We start from the raw sequence: 7,901 nt of genomic DNA, 5'->3' as shown, positions 1-7,901 counted from the left end.
TAGGACTAAGCCCAACATTCAAGGGTACAAACTTGATAGGCTTTTCTTTGCTCTGCTATGTTTGCTACAATCCGTTTTCGCTCTCCACCTTAACTCAGTGGTAGAGGGAGTTTTAATTTTGCTGTAAAGCCTACTCATACAAATATTTTTCAAAGGCCAGGGATCTTTAAAAAGCTCAAAGAGTTCAGTGACACCGCCAACAAGGTCATGAACCGATATTAAAAGCCTTAACTTCTTATAATGGACTTCATTGACCTCCTTTCTTTGAAAGGAGAGTGGATCTTGGATTTTTTTTATTAGCATAGGTATAACTTCTTATAATGGACTTCATTGACCTCATTTCTTTGAAAGGAGAGTGGATCTTGGATTTTTTTTACTAGCATAGGTATAACTATGATTAGTGTATTAAAGAGAGGTCATAATGTTGTTATAATGGAGCTTGATCCTATGCAACAAGTAAAATTCATCTAGCAAAGGGTTGTTGCTCTCAAAGATCTTCTTGATGAGTTTCAAGAGGTTGGGATGAAAAATGTGGGTGCAAACTCTCAAGTTGTTGATGCTTCTAGAGAGCCCTAACCTCCCTTTGGCCAAGAGGAGAGCATGCAGTTTGTTGATCTAGAGCCATACAAAGATGTTGATGGAGTAGAGAAAATTTGTGGAGATGTCCACCACTCTCCACCTCGTACTACATCTCAGGAAGAGAAGCATCAAAGTGGGATGCATGTGGAAGAGTAGCATTCCTTTGTCGCTTAGTCTATCATATTTTGAGAACTTTAGTTTTTGGAATTTGACATTGTCTTTTTGCTCAAATCTTGTAGGCCATTTTTGGTGGTGGCAAGTACTCTTGGTTGTGAACAAGTACAAATTTTAAGGTTTTTTCTAGTGGTCTTTACATTTGTCTTTGAAAGTACTTTTAAAAATGTCATTTTTTATTCTTTTAATGTAGATGTGAAGTTAGAATTAAAAATATTATATTTGTATATGTAAGTTTTTTTGGAGTCTTTTGTATTCTTTGAAAAAATTTGGTATTTAAGTAAGTTTTGCTCATTTTTATAAGTTTTAGATCACTTGAGGAATTTTGGTCTTTCATATTTTGCAAAGGTCTAGAACTTGCAGATTTTAAGCATTTTTGGTAGTTTTAAAACTACACCTCTCGCCCCCTTGTAGTTTTAGATGACTCGATGTTTAAGGCAGAACATGACCAGATTTGAGAAGAAGCATGGTGGTGAAGATTGTCAATTTTGAGCACCAAAGGAAGGGCGTACGTGGTAGAGAAAGAGCATGGCAGAGACGGTGAAGAGTAAGAGTTAGGCGTGACTAATTTGATCAAGAAGAAACATCCATGTTGAAGAGACGACGATGATAACATCTGCACAGCTGGTGTGTATTCGAGGACTGTAGTCATCGATGTGATGAAGATGTGTGATAGTCGGGTGGTGTACTAAGTCTCACCTTCTTCAATTAAGGAATTGGAGAGAGGATGATGTGAACAGCCAATATTCGATACTATAGCAGGTGGTGGTGGCGATGATGTTCATGATGATGACACCGACAACGAAAATTACACTGGCGAGCACAAGATGGGACTCTGGTGTTGTGAGACTTAAGAGATAATCTTGATTACCATACAAACTTTTGAGGTTGTTTCTATAGAGAGGGTATGCTCACCTTTGGGTGATGAAGATTAGTATGGCAGCCAACGACAGCAAGATGAGGTGGTAACAATTGAAATTACCAAGTTGGCCTTACTCTTTAAAAATAAATCAAATTTAAGACGTGGTGAAGGTTAATAGATTTAAAGTAGTGATATACAGTAAAAAGAACTTCTAAAAGGGGTGGTTCACACACTTAATCTCCTCTTAGACTTGAGTTAAAAGCACCCTCCTCCACCCTCCTTATGTACATGACCTATATCAACACTAAATTCATCTCCCCCAAAAAAAAGGGTAAAAAAATAAGTTTCCATCCACATTGACCACACACTCATATATATATAATAGTTAAATTCCTCTACTCCATAAAGCACACACACACTCACATTGACCACACACTCACCCACACTGACCACACACACTCATGTATATAATAAGGTTCAATTCCTCTACTCCATAAAGCACGGACCCCATCTCTCAAACTTATGATGATTGAGAAGAATGCTCATCTAAGATCTATAGCCTCCCGACCAAGACCCAAAAGAAAATTGAAATTATATCAACAAGTGCAAAGGCATGTAATTGAAGTCCCCCCCCCCCCCCCGCCCCAAACAAACAAATGAAGGAGAGCTAGGAAAAGAAAAGAGGTGCCCAAAACCTCATTAAAGGCACCAACTCTAGAATCCAAAATTTATCAATTACTTCAATCCTTGGAAGTTGTCACCTTTTCACTTCAACTTAAAAGAAACCAAGAAATTCCACAACCAGAGCTAACCTCTTACACTATTCATTCCTTCAATCACTACACTTGATTGAGGGAAAGCTCATGTGGATACCTTGATGTGTGTCCTCCCTAGTAACACCGACGTGATTGTTATGCACCAACAAACCTTGGAAAAGCTATTTAAAATGGAAAAAGATTTGAAGCATAGAAAACAAATACCTAATTATGTTAACACAAATATTTGTCACATCTCAATTGTGTTTATGGTGTGTTGAATCAAAGTTAAGATGCTATTTATGATGATTGTGATGATGGTATTCACTCCATCTTCATTGCTCATCTTTTAGGTATCATGCTTTAGTTGTCATCTTTTAGATATCAATAAATACCTAAGCAACATCTTAATTTGTTGGCTTGTTTGCATTATTTTAGGTCATGGTCATCTCAAAGGTGCACTCCCTTGGGATCAAATTTTCTTGTATATAACAAAATGTTTTTGGTTAAAAATGGTAATGAACATATTTTCTTCTTTGTTAATTCAAAATTTTCTTATTTTTTGTTAATTTTAAAGGCCATACATTTTTAAATAATTTTTGTTGAGTCTTATATTTATTATATTTAATATTATTTTAGATATTCTCTTTGGATTAAGAGTTTTAGTAATGAATGTGTTCTCATGTTAATGTTACCTTGTGCGAAATAATGATATATGTTTAAAAGTAGTAATATTTGGTGTGTCCTATACTTGATGTACATAAAAATGAGATTGTGAAATACTATGGTATTAGAGTACTTTTTTGGGCATGTTAATGCTTTATGATGATTTCCTTATAGACCGTGCAATGGTGGCCTCAAGGACTGTGTTGTTTACGTGAAATAGCTTAGCCCAAATAGTTTAGCCAGAATAGCTTAGCTTGATTCTTGCACCCATCACTAAATTCATGAAATTATAATGTAGCCCAATGATCTTATAAATAGACACCCTAGTACATGTGAACATGTCCCCTTTCTCCTTTATTTATGTATTTTTAACTATAAATTTTTCACGGATAATAAACATTGGTTATATTTGAGAAAATATAATTATTGTGGTTCTAAAATTGGATTTTTCATTTTGTTTTGTCATATCAAAGGCACATACTAAAAAGGTGACAATACTATCCTAACAAAAAACATTATAAATCTTATGACAACGTCTCGTCATGTTAGAAGAACCACATATTGTTTCATGATAGGTCACTTTAAAAGATATTGCATTGTCTCTATTTTATTAAAAAATAATAAGTTTTAATCTCTTATTTGTTCATATGTGATAATAATGAATGCCTAAAGTTGTTCAAGATGTAAGGGGGACCATACAATGTGTCTCCATACTAATTCTCTAAGGAAATCTATAAATTTATTGCTTGTGACCCTTTTTCCATTTTAATTGCAAGTATCAACCATATGGTGTCTTGAATCAAGTAGGTGGAACTACAACAAGGGAGTGTTTTAAAAACAATTACCCTCCTTATCAATCACATATCTAATTCAATAGCTCACAACCAAGTGGCTTTCCCCCCATAGTAGTAGAGAAAGTAAGATTTATTTAAAGCTTTATTTATATACTCTTTTAAATGTGAATGACAAACAAAGCATAAATACTTTATTGACATAAACATCTTATCATTATATTATTTATGACTTGTAATGGCCTAATATTTACTCACTATTAATGCTTGACAAAATCCCTTCATTTAAAATAATGAAACTTAGTGTAAACATTTTTAACTAAACTCCTATGATATCCTTAGGGTGTGTGTGTGTGAAAATGATTTTTGGATCCTATTATTATGGGTGCAAAGATACATGTATGTGCATGTAAATGCTCTTTGTAAACATGCACATGTACTCGCATGTTGTGTGTGTGTTAGTGTGTGTGTGTGTGTGTGTGTGTGTGTGTGTGTGCATGTGGGTGGGTGAGTTGGTGAGTGGGTGCATGGGTGTGAGCATGATTGTGTATATTCACACACTTGCATGGTACATGTGTGTGTATGCATGCATACACACACACACACACACATGTACTATGTACACACAAATACATACATGTGCATGCACATGTACTATGTACATAATGCATGTACATGCATTTGCATGCACATATACCATGTGTGTGTATTTGAATTCACATGCGTGTATTTTCATACACATGTATTATGTGTGTGTATCTACATGCACACACATGTAGTATGTGTGTGTATGTGCATGCACATGTCACATATGAAACATGTACTATCTATGTGCCTTTTCATGCACCTGCACTATGTGTGTGATGTGTATTTGAGTGTGCATGTATGTATACATATAGTAAGGTGGAATTCAAAGAATTCCCAAGACATTATTATCTACACTGTATTTAAGGCAAGATAATTGTTATTTCTTTTGTTTTTAAAAACCGCTAGAAACCTTATTTCCCAAAGCTTAGCATAATAGGTTCTGTAATAGCTCCATTTTCATTGTGTGTGTGTTAACACACTTGTGTATGTATGCGCGCGCGCGTGTGTGTGTGTGGTGGGGGTGTTGGGGGGGCAGACTTGCCTGTGTGTTTTTTGTCAACAATTTTTTAAGTCATTATGATCATCGTACACTTTTATGCCTCATTTTGTGTTTATATTTTAGTCATTTTTATGATAGAATCGGTAAATATATGCTTTGGAGACATTGTAGTATTGACTTGGAAGCATCTTGTGAGCTAGTTTTGTGTAATAAGATTGAGAAAACATGTTGTATAAGCATATGAAAGTTGCTTGAAATAGAATTATTTTTATCTTATGGAATGTTTTTTAATCATCAATTTTAAAAGAAGTAGTTAGATTGAGAAAACATGTATACAAAAGCATACAAAAATTGCTTGAAATAGAACTACTTTTATCTTACGGAATATTTTTAAATCATCAATTTAAATGCTTTAACAATAGCAAAAAGTGTAAAAAATATGGTTTCGTGCTGATTATGTCACCTAGAGTCTTATGTCTTGTTTGACATACAAGCTAAATGGAGGCCTAAATGATGGAATTTGACTTTAAGGTGACTATTGAAGATTTAGAAAATTTCCAATAGTATGATTTGGAAGGTATAAGCCGTATTAGATGGCAATGCCAACACTAAAAAAAACACAAGGTATTATCTTGTTTCATCATATTGATGGTTATTTTGAAAGTACTACATGTTTGATGCTTCTAATGAAAAAGCAACATGGCATACTTTTCAAGGCATGGGATTCAAGAACCCAAAAGAGATTTTATGCAAAAAAGAGGTTTTCATGGTTGCAAATTGTGTGATTTAAGAGTTAGAGTGTGATTGAGTGTCAGAGAGAGTTTCAATTCGTCGGTTGATTTTAAGCTCTTGTGAGTAGGTTGTATTTTTTACATTCAAAATCAAAGAAAATCTCCTTCTTTTACAATGTTCTTCTTCTTTCTTTCTATGGATAAAAAGAGTCTTTCTATTTGGAGTCTCACATAAACTTTACACTAAAATGTGAAATGTTTCTTTGAGATTGAGTCTCCCACTTGGTATATCATATAGTAGTCTGAGTGCGTATTATCTTTCAAGGGTACTTGTATGCCAAGTTAGATTAGCTTATTGATATACGTTACATTATATTATTTCAAGGATCCTTTTTCTTACCATTCTTTAAGATTTTGAGTTTCTCCACTTACAATATATATATAAGTTTTCAATATTATAAGGTTTTCATTTCTATTATTATTACATAGTGCAATTGACTCTCAAACATGTAGGTGGTTCATTGTTTTATTTCTGAGATTGTATAGTGCAATTGGATTTTATTTATCAAAGCATTTACAAATTATCTTCAAGTAAAGAATTCGTGTTTTAGATTGTATTAATATGTTTTGAATTTTATTTATCATAGCACTTACAACTTATCTTTAAGAAAAGAATAATTTTTTTGGATTACACTAATAATATGTGAAAACTTTAAGGTATTGAATTTACAATTGTATCTTCAAGCAAAGAATAAATGTTTTGGGTTGGACTAATATGTGAAAACCTTTAAGGTATTGATTTTATTTATCAAAGAATTTACAACTTATCTTCAAACAAATCCTTAATATTTTAGATTGCACTAATGCATGAAAAACTTTATTTATCAAAGCATTTTCATCTCATCTTCAAGAAAACAATACTGCATTAATATGTTTTGAATTTTAGTTATCAAAGCATTTACCACTTATCTTCAAGAAAAGAATAAATATTTTGGATTCCACTAATATGCTTTGAATTTTATTTATCAAAGCATTTAGAACTTATCTTCAAGTAAAGAATATATCTTTTAGATCGCATTAATATGTGAAAAACTTTAAGATATTGATTGATGCCACTCAACTTGGCTTTAAGATTTTCTTTCAAAATCTAATGTAAGTTGAGTTGCAAAGAAGTTTTAATTAGGAGTTCCATATCTCAAAAGCTGTAAAGATTTTCCTTGCACCTAGTATAGCATATTTGTTTACTACAATCTCTCTCTCTCTCTCTCTCTCTCTCTCTCTCTCTCTCTCTCTCTCTCTCTTCTTCATGGACCCCGTACTCTTCCTCTTTACATCTTCATAAGATATCCTTAATCTAAAAATAGTAACATTTCAATTCTCACATAAGTAAAAAATTAAAAAATTCATTGAATAAATTTTTACAATATCTATAAGTATTTGTATGGGCACATACATGTGTATATGTATGTTTAAGTGCATGTGCATGTATATGTATGCATGTGTGTGTTCATGCATGTGTGTGTATGTGTGCATGCATGCATGTGATTGTATGTGTGCATACATGTGCATGTGTGTGTATGTGTGCAAAGGCATGTAAATAAGTACATGTATGCATTCATGTGTGCGTGTATGTATAGAGAATAAGGTGGACTTAAAAGTAGTAGTACCTAGGCATTCATGTGGCCATTGTTATTAAGGCGATTAAAGTATATAGAAGCATAAATAAAAGTGTTTTTGCATACATATATATATACATGCACACATGTGTGCACTATGTGGGTGTTAAAATTCTTTCATGCTTTCAGTCATTTTGATAAATCTCCTTCATGCGTTCAGTCATTATGATAAAATGTTGCAATGCCTCACTTTTTTTTAAATAATTCACTTGTCATTTATTGTAAAGTTGGTGGATATATGTTTTAAAGATGTTAGACAAAGATTGTGAGCTATGTTTTGAGTAACAATGAATTAGAATTAGGAAAAATGATGCCTACACAAGTAGTAAATATTTTTTAAAGCATAACTTTGATCTTATGGAACTTTTCTAGATCAATGATCTTAATTCTCTATTAACAACTCTAGAAGCATGTAAAAACCTTTTTTTTGAGTTATTTTTTCACCCAAAATTACGTGTCCATTTTTATATAAAAGTTCTTGAGACCTAATTGATGGAACTTGACTTTAAGGTGACTATTGGAGATTTTAAAAAAGTACTAGTTTTGTATGTTTGCAAGGCATAAGTCCCAAAACATGGAC

Source organism: Cibotium barometz, chromosome 44, assembly GCF_041138505.1.
Source record: "Cibotium barometz isolate CiBa-2024 chromosome 44, ASM4113850v1, whole genome shotgun sequence".
NCBI lineage: Eukaryota > Viridiplantae > Streptophyta > Polypodiopsida > Cyatheales > Cibotiaceae > Cibotium > Cibotium barometz.
The sequence above is the reverse complement of the archived record's forward strand: the minus strand, read 5'-3'. Positions refer to the sequence as shown.